The 21,496-nt window shown below is 37.7% G+C and overlaps 1 protein-coding gene across 7 annotated transcripts in view; it reads right to left on the reverse strand.

Moving 5' to 3' along the window:
- The window catches only part of STAG1 (STAG1 cohesin complex component), a 202,188-nt gene that overhangs the window by 173,376 nt on the left and 7,316 nt on the right, over positions 1-21,496 (reverse strand). The window contains exon 2 of one of the 7 annotated variants that reach the window (XM_069791850.1): positions 19,000-19,172. The exons of 5 other annotated variants lie outside the window; for them this stretch is intronic. The gene's annotated coding sequence lies outside the window, so the exon portion shown is untranslated. Of the gene's footprint in view, positions 1-1,272; positions 1,292-18,999; positions 19,173-21,496 lie in introns of those variants that run through there. One more of the 7 variants, XM_069791856.1, reaches the window with a different exon arrangement.

The raw sequence follows: 21,496 nt of genomic DNA on the forward strand, positions 1-21,496 counted from the left end.
ACAACTGAAACAGAAAAACGCTACTCGCAAAATTATCTGCTTAGTTACAATGATAGTCTGTAACAGGCCTGCTAATATCAACCCTCTGCTTAGTTATAGACAGCCTTACAAATCTCTTGCTGGTGAACATGAAAAAAAGAGAAATTAACAGATGAAAGAAAAAAGCCTCTGGCCTAGAAAAGAACTGTCTTACCTCTACCATCAAATACAAGACACTGAAAATAGAAACAGCACAGTTGTTTAGTAAAACTGAGTGAAACTTAACAGAAGCTCCAGAAGAAAGAAACTGCCATCACCAGGAGCTGAGGCTCTCCAGTGAGAGGGGAAATTCCAGCAGCTGATCCACACAAGAGGTTATTTTCCCCTGTAAGATTTCTTGGCTTTTATTTTTGCAGAGAAGGGATCAGAGTATACAGTTTCAAATGTTGCAGAATTTGCAGACACTTTCTTCTGCACTTCAGAAGGATAGGAAGAGGATTTTCAGTATCTTTTACACAGTTACATAAAACAAAAATACATATGGTAACTGACAATTGAAACTGTCAGGCTGTAAGAGCAAGAGTGGGAATATTCTGAAGCATTTCCTTAAACAGATTCTCAACTCCCATGATACAAGAACAAGTTCTAACTGAAAACTGTAACCCCAGGAGTTAAATAAGGGAACATCTCCTCTAGGAACAATCCTTACAGAAAATACACAGATTTCATTTTTCTTGTACCTGGTCCTACCTCCATCTCCCTACAAATTATTCAAATACATTTAAACATTAATCTATAAGCATTGCCTTCACCCTTGAGGCAAAGTTAGAGCTTTTCCGAAGTACACAGTACAAACGAGTACATTTAATAAAGCATTCAACAGTCATTTAAATACTAAAAAATGGCAAGGAAGTTCTTTTTTCCAAGGGTTAAATCAACACTTAGCACTTTCACAAATGAAGTTCTCTAAACACAGAGAATGTAACTACATATCAGGGCAGGGCCAGGGCGGGGTGGGGGAGGCAGGGAGGAACACCAACAGAGATTTTATTTTGCAGTAGAATTTGGGATGAGGTTTCATACAATGGTTGAACCAATCTGACTGGCTGCTGTTGTGAAAAACATAGTCCCTGCTCTTTCCTCCTATTCCTGGCCACATGTCCCTGCTCCTTTCTTTATGGCAGCTTTGACACTGGTCTGGCCCTCAGCAAACCAGTGAATGGAGAGACGGGAGACACTGTAAGAAAAGGCAGCAAGCAGCTAAAGTCCTACTGCCTTCCCTCCACTCCTTACCATGATCTCTCACTGCTCCCATCCAGACAGCGGAACAATTCTACCACATTGATTCTACTGCAAATGCAGCATGGCTTCTTCATTTCTTTTGGAGAACAAGAAAGGCAACACAAAACAAAGTTCACATTATTATACTTATTTTTTTTTTAAACAACACTATCATTTGAGAAAAATCTAGTAGATTACGATATCATAAAATACTTGCTACACCTGACATCATTTTCATTTATCACAATCTAGAATGCATTACCTTAAGCCATTGATCTTCTAATATATTAAGGCAGTGTTAATTCAAGACTGAAAATAATGGCCTGGCTATAGGTTGATCACTCTAAAAGAGATATATATGAATGCTCTCTAATTAGAGCAGTAAAAATAAAAAACAAAACAAAACAAAAAAACCCCCACCAACCCAGAAGAGACTATTAGAGAACTATTTCAGAGAATACAAATGCAAAGAATTTGGGAGAGAGTCCTCTGCTCAGAACTTTTTGTTAAGTTTCAAAACAAACTAAAACCAGAAAGTCAGTGGGCAATAGCATCTTCAGCCCCTCTCACAATCCCAGTCACTACCATCCACGCACAATGACTTGAACTGCAGCTACCATGGTTCCCCCCTCCTGTGGCTGTACTGGCATGCGGCTTTCTGCCCATTTACACAATTCAGGAAATCACCTAGCAATTTTTTAAATTGTTTTCAAGTTGTTTTTATCTGGATCAGCTCCCTGAACTGGCTCACTCCTTGTTCACATGAGCACAGGACTAGTGCTAGGGAAAAGACAGGAGCGGCCAGGGGAGAATGAGACCACAAGATTTACATTGGCCTAAAATGCTACAGAAATGCATTGTACCTTTCTGAAAGATCTTACAAATGAGGAAAAAGAAGCAATTTCTCAAAATTTTCACTTCCAGCATGTAATACAGATGTACTTTGTCTTTAAAAATAGATCTTCATGCTCAATAGATACAACACATTGCGTTTGGATCAATTGAATATGTATTCCTTTCCTAACCAAACCCTAAAGATATCAAAGAGAAAGCAGAATGAGATTAAGGCAATTTGGAGTTTCTTATAATCTTTGCATAAATAGAAAGAAAACATCTAATTATAGTACACGATAGCCAGTTTCTTGCCAATACATGCAATATCCTAAAAGTAAGCATTTTCTCCACAAAATTATTTTGCCCTGTTTTTGAGGGGAGAGGACAGAGGGGGGGGAAGGGCTACCTTCTTTCTGACTCTCACATTCCTCATTTTTCTATCAGTATTAGTCTGCATTAACAGCCAAATCATACACACACACACTCACACACAACACTGCCAGTGACCTACTAGAAAGTTGCTATAGCAACGACTGCTTTCAGAAATACATGTTGTGCATTTTAAGTGCCATCATAGTGTAACTCATCTGTCAATTAATAACCACGGCTCAGGGTAACACATCACATACGCCGAAAAAAATTAAAAAAATAAACATTGTGGCTTTATGTCTACAAAAGGAAATAACTGGAAACCCATTGCAGGCTTAGACTCACTACCAAAAAAAAAAAAAAGAAACCCACCACACATATTTAGCACCAAGATGCAACTCCTGTATTTCTATTTAAGTGCACAAAATTAATGAAGTATGAAAAAACTTCACTGCATTCTTGAAGGGGAAATCCCTCATACATGTCATTAAATGTCTAATGTAAGCAAGTTCAAGCTACTTGCAAAATCATCTATAGGAGCATACAGAAAACATAATTTAATTCAGGTTTCTGTTATTTGTTTTGGGTAAAATCCCTGTAATAAGAAACACCACCATTGTATTTTAAAATACATTGAGTAAACCAAAAATTGAGTATAGAGTTTCAACCTCACGAGTCTTCATAAAATCACCTGGTCAAGTTTTTTCTAATTAGCAATCAGACTAAGTCAATCACACTGCCTCTTTCTCTGGACCTAGATTTTTGGTTACTCTACTTGGTGATAACTATTATACACAAAGCATAACTATAGTAAAGGAGTACACATCTAAAATGCCACCTAGTTATTCTCAGAAAGAACACTTCATGAAAATTCAACTATCACAATTTAAAAACTTGACTGTACTGTAGTACTACCAACAGTAGCTTATTTGGCCTTGTTTCCTCTTAAAACCCTGCCTTATATTAGCAGGTTATTTTCATGAAAGCGCATGTACTAAATGCCAATTTTTTGCCTATCTCAGCTATGAGACACATCCTGTTCGTGGCCTGTCCTGTCTGACCTTTGAAAGGCAAGTGCATTTTCAAGTGGACAATACTCTCTCTAAAACCTAAAGGGTAATCAGAGAGTTTTGCAAAGACTCTGAATCAAGTGCTGCCTCTCTCAATGATACAGAAAGAAACAGAGCAGTGGTTTCTCAGCTCCAAGATGACCTTGAAGAGTGTTTCAATTTCCTTTCTAACATTCTCTAAATCCAATTCAAATCATTTTCACACGTGACAAAGACAAAAAAATGCTTTCCCATTGTATTTTCTGCTTTGGGATAAACATCAAGCTCTCACAGTACCCAGTCTTTCAAAACATAGTAGTATTGATGCTAGCTGAAATCCTTCTAGAAGACATTATGGGTATCAGAATATAAAGTAAGATATACTGCCTGAACTTCTGCATAACTTCAGTAAGCAGCTTGGTCTCAAGCTCTACCAAGTATATCGGGCTGGTTACGTGTACACAACAATTTCTACAGGGACTTTCCACTTGCCCTGGATTTAACAAGGAGGATCTTCTAAAAACTGAATCACAACCAATGCTTTTAAAAAGATTCGATAAAAAGGACCAGCTTTGAAAGTCTGATCCTTATACATGTATATAAAATATATTGTAAGATAGCTGTGAGATATATCTCCAGGCTCACCAAGGTAGTGAGGCCCAGAGACAAAGGTACAAAGGCATTTCTTTCTCACTGCCATCTGGCAGTCAGTTCATAAGAGCAAAGCAGGCAAAAGCACAAATAACCAATGTTTCATTTCTAGTTGCAGTTAATCTAACACTCTGAAGAATAGCAAGAAAAGCATTGCCTTAAAAAGTCACTTTACATATCAAGATGAGAGAAAAAATTTTCCGGCTGCCTGTGGACAGCTGGCAGCAGTCATGAGGCACAGGACTAATCAAACAATATTGTTTAAATATGACAATCAAGTTCGCCTTAACCTTTTCAGTGAGATACTAGTAAACACAACTCTCAAAGTTTTGTAACAAGAATTTTAAACTGTAATTAACTTTTTGTAAATCCAGAATTTAGCTGATCACAGTTTCATGAATCAAACCTTTAAAATAACTGAGAAAAAGGCAAGATGTCTTAACCTTGAAAGTTATGAAAAAAAGTTATACCCATTCCTGGCTAAATTCTGTCACCCCCCCCCTCCCCCCCCAAAAAAAACCCCCAAACACTGGTATAAATATATCTGCAATAATAAAAACACCACACTGGGCAGAAGAAAGACCTGTGAAGACCAGTACTTTGAGGCCAAAAGCCCAGAGCAGGGCACAAACAACTGCATCTGTGTAGCCATACTCCCCCAGAACACTCTCAAAATCCACATCTTATCAATTGCTTGCATTTACACACATTAGATTTTGTAACAATACTATCCTTGAACATGATACTTTTCATTCCCTAATATTTAACTTGTATGGTTTTTTCTTATTCAAAAATGTAGTTCTTTCCCACCCCAACACACCCCTCTGAGAATAAACAAGTCAACTTTCATTACCATCTACATTCAGTACTAGAGTTGCTCTCATTTGCTTTCCAAATCTACTTCTCCCCTCTGGCATCTTCTCCTTTACTCAGTACAAAATCCCCACTTGTCCTTTTGACATCCACCCTGTGATCTCCAGGCATCAGGTGAAGTTCACAGAGCAGAACAACCCCTCAGCAGCCTGAACCACCACAACCATCCCCAGCTCTCCACCCACACAGCCAGACCGTACCATAACCAAGTTTTCTGCTTCTCCTTCACATCTTCAGGAAGGCTAATTTCTCCCCACGGTCCCAATGAAAGAACCCTGATCGTGTAGATCTTGACCGGTGCAGTTTCCTCTCCTTCGCTTTCAATGACTGTGCCTCAAGGACCGCAGATTCAGCCAGAAGAGTAACACGTCCCTGCCAGCAACTAACTTCCCTGCACATCCCTTTTCTTCAGCTGACCCAAATGAAGGTCCCATCCTGTCCCGTCCAGTCCCTTCCCTCGTTCTTGAGTCTGTGCCCCCATTTACATTCCTGTCACCAAGTTCAGCTCTACCAGCAAAATCACCTTTGAATGCCTGCTTCTCTACTTTGGTCTCAAATACTTCATATATTTTCCCAGACATCCCCTTCTAAGTAGGAAATATTTCCAGTTGAAAAATGATATATTCACAATTTTAGAATATATTCCTACGAAATGTTAACTGTTGCTATGCTGGCAAGAGCACGAAGTTTGGAAAACGAGGGAAGAAGGATGGAGGAGAAACTGGATACCTCTTTCAGCAGTAGCCTGCAGTCAGTTTTGCGTAAGTATACTGTTTAACTGTATTCTTATTTATCTTCCATAAAACCCTCCAGAATTAATTTGTTGACCACAAACATTTAAGTCTAAGCACTTCTTGCATTCTTTTTACCCAAAATTAGTCTCTACATTTTATCCTGTATTCTGCTTCTGTCTTACTATTTTGAGGAGATACAGCACTAGTGTTCACATAAATATGTTTTACAAAAACCCACTGTTTCCTTTCTACGTGACTTCGCCATTATAATTAAATATTTGAACTGTGATGCTTATCACAGTGGTTTTTTGGTGGTTCATGTGATTTTTTGGCTCCTATTTTTCTTCAGATGGGAGTCAAAAGGCCACATTAATACCAGCTTTTTTATCAGGATCCCACGAACATAATCGTTTCTTACTAAATTAATACATTAGTACTAACATGAAAAATTGATTGTTTAAATGAATCCCACGTGGCTTTTTTCCGAAAACCTATTTGTTATGTAGATAATTCTCACACTTTAATTCTTAAAAGATACTAGTTATAAGGCTGTGGGACTCACCAGGCTTTCCTTTTATTTGAAGGTTGGGTTTTCTTCTGTTTTTTTAACATTAAACTGAATAGGGTTATATTTATTAGCAATCTAGCAATAACTCCCCATTTGTCATTGGCACTGCGTAAAATTCAGTTTGCACCGAAGAAGACAAGTGTCAAATTTTACCTGAAACCTCAAAGGAGCTGAGTTTTTCCCCAGTAAATGGATCACTGCTCCCAGCGAGTTGCCAAATTTCAAAAAATAATTCTTAAAACAAATTGAGTACTTCTTAAAAGTAAAATATTAATCCATAAAATTTTATACAATATGCATAAAACCACATTCCCTGTTACACTGATCAATGTGCATTCCCATCCTGCAACCGCTTGCTCCCCAAATGTTACAGGTTGAGTGCATCAAACCCTTTTCCCTAGGGAACTATAGTAACAACTAGGAAAAAGTGTGAACAGTGAAACCATCTCCTCACCCAGACAACAAGAAAATCTCTCACCTAACAGTACTTTACCCTTCTACACAGATTTCCCTCTGTCAATGCAGTAAGTGGATTATGTGGCTTTGGAACAGTCAAACACAATCCCACTTTAAAAAAAAAAAAAAGAATTTGCAAGAACACATCATGAGCTATCAAGTGAGATCTTAAATCTGATCAACTACTTCACAGGGATTTCTGAGAAGGTATTGATGCATTTTTCTGTTCCTTCTGCTGTCCTTCCTAATTGCTCCGTTTTAAACTGTACTAAAGCTTTTCTTCTACGATAAGAACACTATTTCTGTTTTCAGGAATCACAAACTCAGAAGTCTTTGCTGCTGTCCTGACACACTGATAACAGGGCTCTCTTTTTAGTGTTTGTCCAACTGAGACTGCTGTATACTTACACTTTCCTCATGTTTGTGTTTTCCGGCAGTTTCATGAGCCGTGGAAACAATGAAGCCTGATTCTCAACAGATTACTGTACTATAACCCTGTGAGGATTCTCTAACATGTAACAACAACTTAGATTCTGCTGTTGTTTTTATTTAGAAGAATATGTGTACATAGAATAGGGATGGGAAAGGGAGATGATATTAACAGAGTAACTTTAGCCAGTTATCTACCTTCATGAAAACTGCAGAAATTTGTCTTTTGGACACCCCCCCATCCCTTCCAAATTTGATTTAAATTAGTCACTGTGTTCAAAAGAGATATGCAGCAACTCAATAATCTAATGTATTTAAATAACATGTCATGTCGTACCATAAAAACTCTGAACCCTGACCTATTTAAAAACAAGACCAAAAACTAACAATATAAAACCACCCCAAACTGCTATTCTTTGTCCCCTCCTGCATCAGGATTCCAAACACCTCCTCTGCCCACCCTGCTGTCCTGGCAGGGACAGGAGCAACTGAAACACTTGCAAAGTCACATTGCCTTAGAAAACCAAACTAAAAATCATGAATCTTCAAAAAGTGACATCAAACTGCCCGCACGGATATAAATTACATAGACCAAGAAAAGCCAAGACATTCCCCAGAAAACAGTTGTTAAGATTCTTGGGTTTCCATCCAAGCAGCATATATTTGCTAAAAATCTTTAGGTTCCTTTGCTACCTTAAAAGCATTTGGAATACACACAGATAATTAAATGCATACTGAAGAACTATTTTAAAGGATTAATTTCTCTGTTTCCAAACTAATACATGTTCCTTACTTCAAAGGCTTGTTTGAAAAATCTTCCAGAATTCAACACAGTTAAAAAAAAAAAAAATCATCAAATGTCCCAGAGCTTTAGTAGCACTAGCTTTAGTGAGCAGGATTTAACACTCATCATTTTGCCCTTCTGAGCTGTTAGACTTTTTGTTTGGTTTTTTTTTAGTGAGGGGAAGGAAGACTCAAAAATTAGGGAAAGGAGGTGGTACAAGCAATTGTTTCCAGTTGATAAGCATTTTTTGCTTGTAAGCACAGTCTCAAGAAAAGTTACATTATGTTATTAGCTTACAGGTTATGAAACAGAGTACATAACTCTTCAAAAGATTTAAATCTGAGAAACATTTCACTATCTCAGTTGATAAAAATTCAAAGTACGTTTGATAAAACTAAAACACCTACTGAAAACATAGCTAATACCCATGAAAATGTTTGGAGATATCTTTTTTTCCTCCTAAGTGCAATTTCCTAGGTAAAGTCTAGCCCCACAAAACTATACTCCCTGAATAGGAAACAACTAGGAAGTTACAATAAAACTCTCAATGATAAAACAGTACATGAAACATCAGCACGTGAAGGATTGCCTTCTAATAAAGGAATAATAAATTACAGTCTGATAAATGCAGTTGTTCCTCTCAAAGACAGCTTAACCCTACTCAGTTAATTTTCTAATACCTGTGAGACCACTTCCTTTACAAGTAAATGCCTGAGCAGGAAAAGCACAGCTCAACATTACAGGTTTAAACAGACTCCTACCACCCAAACATCAAGACCGTAGGAGAGCTGCATACGCAGAGAACACTTATGTCTGTTATACTTCATCCGCACTAACATAATCAGATTGAGTTTAAGTCATCTTCCAAACTGATCATCTGTAAACAGGAGATTTAGAATTATTTTGCTGTTTAAATAAAACTTTGACCAATAAGTGGCTTTTAAGAAACCTTAACATAATCTCAGAGAAGAGGAAGCTATTAATGATTTCTCTGATAATATGAAAAGCAGTGATACAAACAGACACCATCAATGAATGCAGATAGCTTAATAAATGACTATAAGGGTTTAGGATGAGAGGCAGCTTCCTGGTCCAGGACAAGTTGGTTTTGTCTCCTGAATGAACTAAGAGCATAATCACTTCCAGAGCATAATCTCTACACATTAATACTCACATTCTAACTAAATCTGAGTCTAAAAAGGAGTGCTCTATGAGCACTGGCACTATTTTATGGAGAATTTAGTTGAGTGGTCAGGTTAATATCCATTCACTTGTACAGTTATACATAACAAGAAAAAGCACTTTCCCTTTAAATTGAGGAAAACTCAACTAAATTAATAGCTTTAATTTTCAGAAATACTTCTCAAGGAAGATGCAGTGAGTATAAAACTTAAGAGTCACAGAGCAAATTAAAACATTTCCAGTATCATTCATTCAGTGACACCCAAGACATTAATTCTCCTACTTTGGGTTTCAAAAAGAGTGAACGGCCATGCTCAAACTCCCATTTAGGGAAGGCACATTAACAGTGAGCTAGAACTGCTCAGAATTTGATACAAATCTTCATTTATTTTTCGTTCTTAGAAAAAGGTGGTCATTAGTAGTCAATGATGCTGACACCAATCAGCATCAAATGCTAATCAAAGATTACTCATCAATAAACACAGATACCAATAACCAAAGATTACTCTTCAGGAAACAAGAGTTCATAAGTGAGCCTCTGCCATGTTCCCCTGCCTCAAAGGGCCTTAGCCTTAACCTTCAAACCTGCTCATAGACTCACCCATGTAAGGCTCTACTGCAGTGGCCCCAACTATGAATGGCAGAAGCACGCGCTAGAGAAAGAGCACCAGTGTTTTAGCAGAAAGGGGCACATCCTGGTAAGACAGAAAAATCCTGATTATCACCAGCGGAAAGCGGTTAAGAAAAGAAGTCGGTGGCAAGCTGAAAGGCCCCATTCAATTTACTTAATTCAACTCACTGTCACAAAAAAGACAAGCAATTACCTTACTGGAATAAGAGACAGTAGATGGCTCAAAAACACAAGTTTGTAAACGTTTTTGGGGAAAGTACCTTTCCAGGTGACAAGACGTAACTCAATATTCAGAATAACCCACTACAGGTTCTGGTGAGCTTTTGAAGAAATTTGTGAGACTAGAGAACTTCTTGCCAGAGAACTTTCTCCCATTTCCCAGTAGCTTCTTGGATACTGTTTGAGCTTATCCAAAGGTCTGCAGGTTGATGAGGAGTTAGCTTGGATCTTTTCTTACTGCTCGATTAGGCAGTTCCAGCACCAAAAGGGTCATCCAGAGCCAGCTGCTATAAACAGAGCTTCTGTTCGTTTTCTTCAGGGAGCTGCCATTATCTGAGCAGTAGTAGCCCAACAGCTATAGCAAGGATAGCTTGAGAACGAGGTGCTAAAAATCTTTCACCAGCTAAAAATGAGGAAGCTGCTTGATTAGGCAGAAAAGTATAGCTTTTATTTCAACCATGATCTCAGAAGCTCTAAAATGGAAAAGCCTCAGAAAATACAAAGCAGACAAAAAATTTACAACATAGTTTCTAATCCCCTATCAACTGAAGTATAAAATTAGATAAACATGCAAAGGACTATCTTCTCCAATTTTAGCAAGGACATGGGAATATCCCAAGTTATACTATATAGGAGAAGAGGATAGTCTAGTTTCATGTTTCTTAGTTATTTAACCAAATCCAATAGAGAGACAATAACAAGAATTTAAAAGCAGATTTTTCCTTTTACACTTTCCCTTGTGAGCTGCAGCAGGATTTTTCTTTGCTCAACTTTAACAAATTTTATATATTAAAATAGCATCCTTAATTACTGCTTAGAGCTTTTATAAACTTTCAATATACAAATTTTATGGCAGCCATTTTAATACCCTTAATTAGCTCATTCAGGTTTTTTATGCTAAATACTCTAAATTACTAAGTACTCTACCACTGCAGTTTTTGAATATTAAGACAGCTTTTTAATATTATAGATGTGACAGGTTCTCCCATTTAATGTGGTTGAGCTCACCTCCCTACTTCATTATACAGTTCATGTTCAATACAGTCCAAATTGCTAGTGGCTCTTTTCATCATTAATTACGTATTTCAAGTCCAACACTACTCTAATCAATTCTCAGCCCACGACCGGCAGGAAAGATAAGAGCAATCTCACCTCCTATTCTTTAACTCAGCCAGGCCTGTTCTACTGTTATTACCATATTCTCCTGTCTCTGTCATACCCTGCCTTCTAAATAATAGTTTTCAGTAAGGATATGTTGATTTAACATGCATTTGTAAAATCTCTAGCAAAACATATTATCAATCTAACCCAAGCCTCCAGATACTTCCAAAGCAGAACATACATGCCAGATTGCCAATTGGCCTTCCCATACCTGGTTGGAAGAGGCAACAAAAGAGAAATGTGTGCTTCAAAAGCTGTGCAACTCTAGAGCAATTTCCATCACCAATTTTTACTTTTCTATATCAAAAATGTTCATAAATCTGGCCTTAATGCTGCCAAGGAGAGCAAATGGAACATACTACCTTTTTAAACTAGCCCCTTTAGGCCTACTGCTCTTTCGGAGGAACACCGGGAATTACTTGCGCGTTTCCTATGAAAGGCGCCCGTCTTACCTGCAGGCTGAAACTTGGACTTCTTGGTATGCTCAAAGCAGGTGTTCAGTGTTTTAAAACATACATGTTGAAAACCACACATCCTTCATAAGTACAAAAACTCCTGAATAGAGAGCTCCCAGAGAATTTACAGGTAATTCCCCATTCGATACATTTAGCAAAAACCCCACCCTTGCCTGCATTTGAGCTTTTTATGCCTGAGGGTTTTTTCCTCTTTATATCTTTCCAGTTAAAAAAAAAAAAAAAAAGAGTTGATTTCTGTCTCAAACTTTTTATTTCCACAGGTACCATTCAAAAGCAGAATTGTGAGGAGGACTTAACCTTGTAGATTGGAGTATCATGAGCACATCTGCCACAACACAGAATTGTAATACAACATCTGCCTTCTTCAGTGGTGTAATTGAAAATGTGTATGTGACAGCATTTGTTTCAGTGATACACATAACTACAGTTTTCTTATACATTTTATGCTATGAGGTGATGACATATCTAGCACACCGTACGGATATAAAATAGGTTCAGTTTTTCCTGCTGCCACTGAAGTCTTCTACCTGTGTTTGATCACAGAAACACCCAGACTTCTTCACAGTAACACAACTCGTACTATAAATCTAGCAACTAGATACTCAGTCAAGGAAAAGGCTTCTAGAAGAGCATATGGTGTACATAGTGTTACCATGTTCACTAGTTCACAATAAACCCATGCAATTAAGTTGCCACTCTACTGTAGTAAGACTGAAATCAGTTCTTTGCGGGCAGAAGGTACAGACAGACACCACAGAAGTATCAATTGATGAAAGACTATTTTCAAAGGCTTGTTTCTGTCCGATAAAACTTGTGGATACTGCAGCTTCTAAAGAAAAACACCTGTTTTAACACCAACCATCTGAATGAACAACAGTAGTGAACCCCAACGCTGAGCACTCCCAAAACTTGAACCTTCCGTTGCAGTCAGAATTCAGGGAACTCTTCAATGCTTTTGTGCCCATGTTTTATTCAGAAATTAACTGCAGTCAACACAGCCATCTTTCAGTTGTGGAAATATCAGACAGATTAAGAGAATGCAAAATGAGCCAGTTATTAGTTTCGGCAAAATTTCCCACACTGAAGCTAAAAACATGTCACCAGCATTCAGAGAGCACTGCTGAGAAAATCCTGTATCTTAAGCTAAAAAAAGTTTCACAAGTTCCTTACCAATGGGTACAAAAGTCTCTTCCACAAGTTCTCAATTATTCCTCAAAGGAGGGAGCACTGATTCATTAGCACCAGTGAGCAGAAACAATTAAAGTTTCTGTAACAGGAGTGTCCATGTTTTCTTTGAGGACAGAAGATATTTCTAGAACATGAAAACGCAATTTGGCAGCCACACTTGAAAAAAGGTTGTCGTTCTGAGTAGCTGTTGACCTTACTCAAACACCAGGAGAATGAGATATCAGATTAATTGCCAAAGGAGGAAAAAAGAAAACAGAATGAGATTTTAATTCACTAGAAAAATGGGAAACTGAACACATTTTAAAGTATCATTTTTAATAGGAGGAGTGTTTACAATTCTTTTTATTCAAATATGAACATTTAAAAGGATGTTTATTATTAACTGTTCTCTAATGTACACTTTAATTTCTAATCTGCTTGCAAACTCCCAGACTGACAAAGACTTGGATAAAATTAAACTGCGTTCCAGGGAAATGGAAGAGAAAACAATTAGTATGGTAGTTAGATTCTGACTTGCAAATATAAAAAATGGTTTGAAATCCACAAACAATTGTCATTACAAGCCCAAGGTAAGAATGAAATGCACATCTGAAGTCTGCAATCTCTCTTCTGAGCAGAGCCCCCAGGTTACAGGGGAAGATGAATCCTTAAGGTCAAAAAGACAATTCCTAACAACAGCAGATGATTTTAAGGACAAATCACTTTGTCAGCTAGCTGGTGAGATTCTTGCTCCTAACACCAAACCATCTAGTTCTTTGCTGTCAGAAGCAAGAAATTCTGATCCGTGTTGTTATAACCCATATTTAGCCTTTTAGCTTCCCCTTCCAACTGGCTGTTGTTCTGCTCTATTATAGTGGGTTTTTTTCTTATATTTCTTACTTTAATTTCAGATAAGAAAGAGCTACAAGTTTGGGATGCAAAAGCACAAACTTTTTTTTTTTTTTTTTTTTTTTTTGCTTTAAAACTAAAATGAATCCTACCAAGTCTATTAACTGAGAACTCATATACAGCCACTGTGGAAAACCTCTCTAGACTACTACCAAGGGGCAGGACAACAGTTTTGGAGCTTGAACAAAGAAAGGATTCTTCAAAATATTGCAAAGTCTAAACAGAACACAGCAGAAGAGAAACTGGCAGTGGAATTGTGCACTACATGTATGAAACCAGAGTGAAAGATGCCATTAAGACTGAATGGATTTTGATGTAAACACATGAAGCTCAAGCACCTTATACACATACAGTGCCAAACTCTCAAGAAATCAGAGAGCAGGTTTCTTTTTCCTTGGGTCTTTGAGAGCTCTTAGAAGGCAAAGTAAGAGATTGATGATTAGGCTCTTCCTAGCCTATTAAGAAGGGCAATATCTTGGTAAGATAAGCAATATAATCATGGAGGATATGAGTTTCCCTGGGTGGTACCTTTGAAGAATAAAGTACTGATTGTCTCCCAACTGCAATGATAGGGAAGAAACCCATATTGTCAGAGAACTAGCCAAGTTACTTGAGAAATCATTTACTCCTGTACTATACACTGTTACACCTAGTAAAATGCTCAATTACAGAACAAAGCATGCTCCATTAGGTTGAGAGCCACAGTAAGAAATGTGGTTGCCACAGAAGTATAGAATCAAAACACCAACTACTTCTCCACCCTCAAACAAACCTCAGTATCACAATTATTATACATTAGACCACAAACTACTCTCTAACCTACAGAGATACCTGTCTTCCAACATGCCTTTACTAACAACCACCACCACAGAAACACCACAGCAAAATACAGCTAACACTGCTGGGGAGTTCCAGCAGTTCTGTAGCTTAACAGAGAGGACACACAGGAGGAAAGGAAGGTTGTTCAATCACTATCCTCTTTTTTTTTTTTCACTACTGAAAGACTTGTTCATCTGATGACAAACCAACTGCTAACAAATTCCAAATTCATTCAATGTGTTTCCAAAAAAACAGTACAAACTTAGCAGCTGCTAATGATTTGGCAAGTGCAGACAGCATTGTAACTGCGAAGTGAAACATACAATATCCTCTATTTTATTCTGAGAGCTGTATAGAGCACTTGTTCCCTACTGGAGGCATGGCCTGGAACAACCCACTAAGCCCTGCCAGGCAGATGACCTTGTGCTCCAAGCAGGAGCCAAACTGCTCATAGAAGAAGCAGCAACAAAGGTGGAGTGAACAGAGGCTAATCAGTCAAAAGCAGATGCTTGGGGGTGACAGGAGGGCAGTAAAGGTGATAGCAATGATTGCCATCTTAAAAAAAAAAAAACAAACCAGGTGGGAAAACACTAACTGAGAACAAAAATGCACTAAAAAAAAAAGATAAAAAGATTAGGCATCAACATAAAGCTACTAAATGAACAAAATTCAGTAAAGCCTAGAAACCACAAGCTAGTTCCATTACAATTCTACATCTTCATCCTACCTTTACCAATAGTCCCAAGGAAAATTAGCTTGTAAAACACAGTAAGAGACAGAGTTTCAAAATAAGCAAATAAGGAATGAAATCCAAGTTTCAAATCATCATGCACTTAAAATAGTATAATACCAATTCAGATCTATGTCTGAAGTTATTCACTGAAGATTATACTTTAATAGGAAACAAATACTGTTATTTGAAGAAGCCAGGATCCAAATAAATAATAAATAAATCTTGCTAATTAAGTCGTATCTAGAAGACTGGTTTCAAGGCTCAAAAAATCCCTACTTGGTACTAAAATATACCTACAGTCTGAAAGAAACAAAAGCTGCAAATACTGTCCATGCTGGAAGACAGTTGTTTCTTAGGCAAATTTTAGAGGAAGACTGTAAAAACCAGAGACTACATTCACATTAAATGTATCCCTTTTTCATTTTTTTAGCACATATTTTTAAATTTTCTTTCCCAGCTTTTTTCTTTTCTCTTAAAGCTGCTATTATACTTTTACCATAAAAAAAAGCAAATCCTCTTTCGGTATTGTCAGCAGTAGTCATGAAGATTTGTACCATTTTATAGTAACAAAAAAACCAGCATTTGAAATCAAAGGATGTAGAGAAACCGATGTTCCACGTATGCTTTCAACAGCTTGACGCTGAACAAACAAGGCAGCCTCTTTCTTTGCTACTCTTCATGAATATTGAAGACTGCAGCTAATCAAACGACAACACAGACAACTGCATCAGGCAACAACATCAAAAAGGAAAGCCCTGATTCTCCTAGACAAGAGCAGTAAGAAAGCCACAGCTCCTGTTTGATCAAATCACCTCAGCCAAGAAACTAATAAAATGTTTATATTGTACATCTTGCTAACCACATAGGGGAAGCTGTTTTTACTAATGGGCAAATATCGATTTGTTTCACCAGTGACAATTGTGTTCCATGCTGGTTCCCATCCCACTTTTTATTCCTCCATTTGCGAGAAGGATGAACATGCCTCTCTGTGACAGAAACCAAGAGTGAATCCAGATAGGCAACCAGGTACAGGCTAATGCAGAATCTCAAACACTAGGATTGGTTTCAAAACCTTGCATGAACTACAAACAAAAGGATAACAGTAGAGCAATGGAGTCTTGTGAAGAGCTCTTCAAAATAAATAAATGGAGAACAATCCAGCTAGCACTAGTAAATCTTCAGCCTTAAAGCAGGATGCCCAGGTTTGGGCTTCAGGACATGAACTGATAGGGGAAAGTCTACAAAGCAGTGAGCTGGATCAGAAGACAAGATCTATGAGGAAACACTGGGAAACTCAAATATAAAGACACAGTTTGTGTTAGAGAAGAGATCAAGGGGGATAAAAGTGATAGCTCAAATACATCCAGGTACATCAGAAATAGCTGGACATGACCAAATAAAAAACTGAATTTTACTGCAAAATGTGTCAGCTAAACATTAGAAAAAAAACAAGCAGTAAGCATATAAAGCACTGGAATAAGCTGCTTAAGAAATGCAGTGGAATTTCCAGCAATTAAGAGATTAGACAAGCATCTGTCAAGAATATTGTAAATCATCTTCCCTCAAGACAGAGAAAGGGATTAACCCAAGGTCTCTCTTCATTCTTTTTTTGTTCAATATTCTTCCAGGAACAAAGAAAACCCAGACAGAACCACAAAAGTAGAAGTAAAAAACCATTCTAGTACCAGTCCATTGTTACAGTAAAACACAAGATTAGATAGAGATCTCAAAACACTACAGTTTTAATACCCCTTAGTGGCTGTAAAAGCAATATGAATTTGGATTTAGAGTTATGTCACTAGTGATTCCAGCAATGCACACAGAAAAAGTGAAAAAATTCAAATAAAATAATTAGATATAAACACACTTTAATAAGTCTCCCCAATACCAGTTCTTTCATTAAATAAAACTTCAACAGTAAAAATCTTTATAGCGTATATTCCCACAACACAGCATGCCCCAGTTAGAGGATGAAGATGTCCAAGTGATAAAGACTTCACCATTTTTCAAAAATAAACTACTGTTTCTAAGGAAAAAGAATTACAGGACAAAATAATAATGTATTTCTACTCAAAAGCCAGGTGCTGGAAGACTGCAAAGCAGATAACACATGAAACTGTTAACCACTTGAACATTTTGGGTAGCAGTCTTCAAGAAAACATACTGCAAGGTTAAATCTGTGTTGGTAATACAGGTAAATTCTTCTGAGGTGTAGAGTAAGGAAAAAAGATTGTAAGGAACAGAATATGGAGGGGGCAGGGTGCTCTCAATTTTTCTCATCACATATGATCAGGATATTTAGAATTAAGGGGAAAAAATGGTATTAGAGCCACTGGGTTCCACTAGTGAGAGCACTGATACCCATGCAACAAATTAAGTCACCAAATGGCTCCCCAGCAGAGTAACCTTCCACTTGGGTATCATAGGAAAATTGAGACGTTCTATATATGGACACTTTTGCTCACCTTTATAATGTACTTTGAAGCACTAACAATTCTGATGTCGTCATCATCAGTTAGCTTTGGCAAGGGTTAAAAGAAGTTTACATTGTTCTTTTACTTCGTATTCCACTATGACATTTTAAACTGCCCAAGCACAAAAATGCTGTTATATCCTGATGGTTTTACTAATTTTCCCATGCTGGTGTCTGTTTAAGTTGCTCTGGAAGATTTCAGCCAAAACAAATGTTCTCTCCTAAACAAAGTTAGAAAAAACATTTGTTCATTATTTGAGTTTTTAGTAACTTACATGTTTTGGAGGAAACATGGATATAGCACAAAAGATACCCAATTGGCAAGATCTGCCTTTTAGCAACTTCATGACAACAAAGAATTTGAAGCCTAGTTTTCAAACCCTGGAAGTTATACTTAGATAGTCTGGTGTTCAGGGAATGGCTTGTGTTTACATAGTAACAGACTTATGTCTGTCAAACTCTTGTCCTTCCTGACAAAGTTGGAAGGATACAGTGTAGGTTACTCTCAATGTGGCACATGCAATCTGTTCCTTATGGAAAATCTGCACAATAATGAAATCTGCTAAGTGCAGATCCACTCCAAAAAACGTACCCTGTAATCCCAACCAAGCTACCATTTACTATTTTGCAGATGCTTATGAACTGGTCAAGCTATGTGGATTTTTCTTTTTTTTTTTTTATTTTTTAATTTATTTTTTTTTAAGTAACAACTCATATTAAAGCCATGGAACAGGTGAACTACAGATCTTCACCCTAAAGCAGCAAAACTCAGCAGTTTCCCACTGAAATCCTTAGGGAAAAAAGTGTACTTATGGCCAAAAACATTTCCTTAATCTTATATTCAAGAATTAATTTCAATAATTTTTGTTGGAACACAACAAAAATAATCAGTCTGCAGCTAAAAATCTAATATAGGAATTTCCAGTCTGAATGGCTTGTTTGTCAGAGGCATATATTATTGGAAACAAGATTTGAATAACTGCCTAACAATACCCATCTCAGCCACAGACATTCTCATCTGAGCCATCTATAACAGTGTTATAACCAAAGATCCCCTTCAGGATTAAAAAAATCCCCAGCAACTGAAGTCCCTAACTGCCTGAACATACACCTAAGAAAAAAATACAAACAAGGCTGTTCTACGTGCCATAAAGTTTCGGTCTTTGTTGCTGTGAAAAGGAAAGTCTAGTGAAAGTAAGACAACTTTCAGATCATTTCTAACCTTCCACCAATATGTTCTTTCCTTTCTTCATCGCAGCTTTTTGTTTCCTCAAGTCAAGCCTCCATTTCAGGGAACTCTGCCAGTAACATCAGATGCAGGAGCTCGCAGGAAGAATAGAACGGTTCTTAAACTAACTTGAGACACACCTTCTTTTGAATCATCTCTGAAAGAGTCTAACATGCAACAAATATTAGCAATAGCTTGACTAGAGATTAAAAAGGCTAACTTTTTTTTTTTTAATAAAACACACTACTTCAAAGAAAAGCAGGGGAGCTGCAGGAGCTGCAGTTACCTTGCATACTTTCTGTACTAGCTGCCACCAGCATGCAATGCAAAGTCTGGTTCATTCACTCCTGTCACCTCATTTGGTCCAAAGGGAGCTCACTGTGCAATTAATTTCTTCTAGCGAGCTGTAAGCCAATGTTTTTGTACGTACCCATGTACTTCAATTATATATGTTACATCATAGCTTAGTTCCATAAGCTTTTCCCTGCGCCATGCTCGCCTCTGCCAGTAATAGTGAACCTGCACACACATTCAGGATTCAAACAGTATAAACAAATCTAATGGCACTTTGTAACATTTAGCAATGGTGCTACTTGTTATTTACCAGTATGGTAGGTGAAGAGATCAGAATTAGGGAACTACAAGTCAGTGCGAATTGTCCCACACGCTGAATGCTTTTTGTGATTACTGCCACAAAGTCATTATCTTTTGACATAAGCTTGAATGCAAACACAACTTACAAAGGAGCAACATGTTGCCTTCGGGACAGAGGCAGATACAATAGTTAAACTCTAGATGTGGATATTATCAAAGCATGACTTTAGGTCAAGGAAGTTGTTTGAGGGAAAGACAACAAAGGAGCTGACTGCCAAAAATTTATGGGCAAGTAAGATGTGAAAGAGTTAGTCTTAGCTGTGTATTTCACAATAAAATGAACTACATCAGTGACATACCCTAGCAATACCTCAGAATTTACTACAGAAAATACCAGTGGTATAGCCTGGCATTACACTGCGAGAGAATCCAAGTTTGCACTAATGCTATGGATGACGCTGGTGAATGGCAACACTCTTGCAAAAGGCCTGGCACTCCTAAGGGATTAAGCCCTGGCAGAAATCTCTAAGGAAATATTCTGAAGGTTTCGAAAAGGATACACTTTCAAGTTTTAGCAGTTTCATAACAATGCATTTGCCTAGGGAAAACAATACATCTAGGAAATAATGGCAGCTACAACTGGCAATTCCTCCTCCTGCCCCACAAATGTGACACTTAGCTTACCTTGATTCTTACTCCTCACTAACGCCCTTGTCTTATCCCTCTCAACGTTCTACCTAAACACCAACATGCTCTAAATCAACAAACAGTAATGAGAAATCAGAAAAGTAAGGCATACCAATGGAAGAAGTTTGTTTTACCAGCTTTAACGGCTATGACATTAACAAACATTTCAACTCCAAGACAAGAAATTCACAATTCAATAGCCACCTCAGGCAATAAGAATTTACATAAGACAACCACGCACCAGTGCCTCCACTCCATAACTCCAGTGCTCTACAGTTGCACCAACACAAACAGAAGTGTGTAAAAACTTTCACTGCAAAGCGAAAGACAAGCAGCTTCTCTGGTTCCTTTTGGGGAGAAAAACCAAGTATAACAGTTTAATATCAAAGCACACTACGAAAAATGCAAGAAGTGGGGCATTTCATTTCCATTCCTTTTCTGACAGTGCTATTAGCATAGGTAATACCTGAAATTTTACTAACTGCACTGCCTGCGTTCTCCCACTCACTTGTAACAGTGCAGCAGAGTGAGGACATCTTCAAGCCATGGGACAGGCTACACAGAACAGTCTCCCTCCTTCTGCTCCACTCTGATGGTTCCACTTGTTACACTACAACTTTGGGGATGTTTGATAGGACCCAACCGCAAGCTCTCACTGCCATCCAACCTACCATTCTCTCTTCCACCTCAGCAAATAGACAGCACTGCCGCAATTCAGATTGGCCATTTTAAATGAAATAGTACGATATTCCACATGTCTCTTCCTCTTCAGGTTCTGAACACATCCAGAGTCTTGTTCAATAGCATAATAATTAGTATTCAAAAATTCCTTAAAACATTTTGAAACATGAATTAAGTTTCAGCTCCGTCTTATCACTTCGGCAGAGAAAACTGTTCCAAATGGAGCTTAGTGAAAGAAAACACATTGAAGAGAAAAAGCACCCATGTGACTGGGGAAGGCAAGAGATATGCACAAACCCACAGAAATTATGCCGTTTCTTCTGACCCACTACACCGACCCTTTTTAGAGGGATGAGAAAGGACACATTATAGGCGAATTTTATCTGATTTATGCAAATACAAGTAGAACAATCAGCTAGTGCTAAAATAGAAAAAGCCTCAAAGAGCTGAAGAATAGAAAAGAGATGAAGAATAAACAAACCATGATCTGTAACTAAAAGGGCAGAGTACCCAAAATGTTGCAGTGTTT

This window comes from Haliaeetus albicilla, chromosome 9, assembly GCF_947461875.1.
Source record: "Haliaeetus albicilla chromosome 9, bHalAlb1.1, whole genome shotgun sequence".
In the NCBI taxonomy this organism is placed as follows: Eukaryota; Metazoa; Chordata; class Aves; order Accipitriformes; family Accipitridae; genus Haliaeetus; species Haliaeetus albicilla.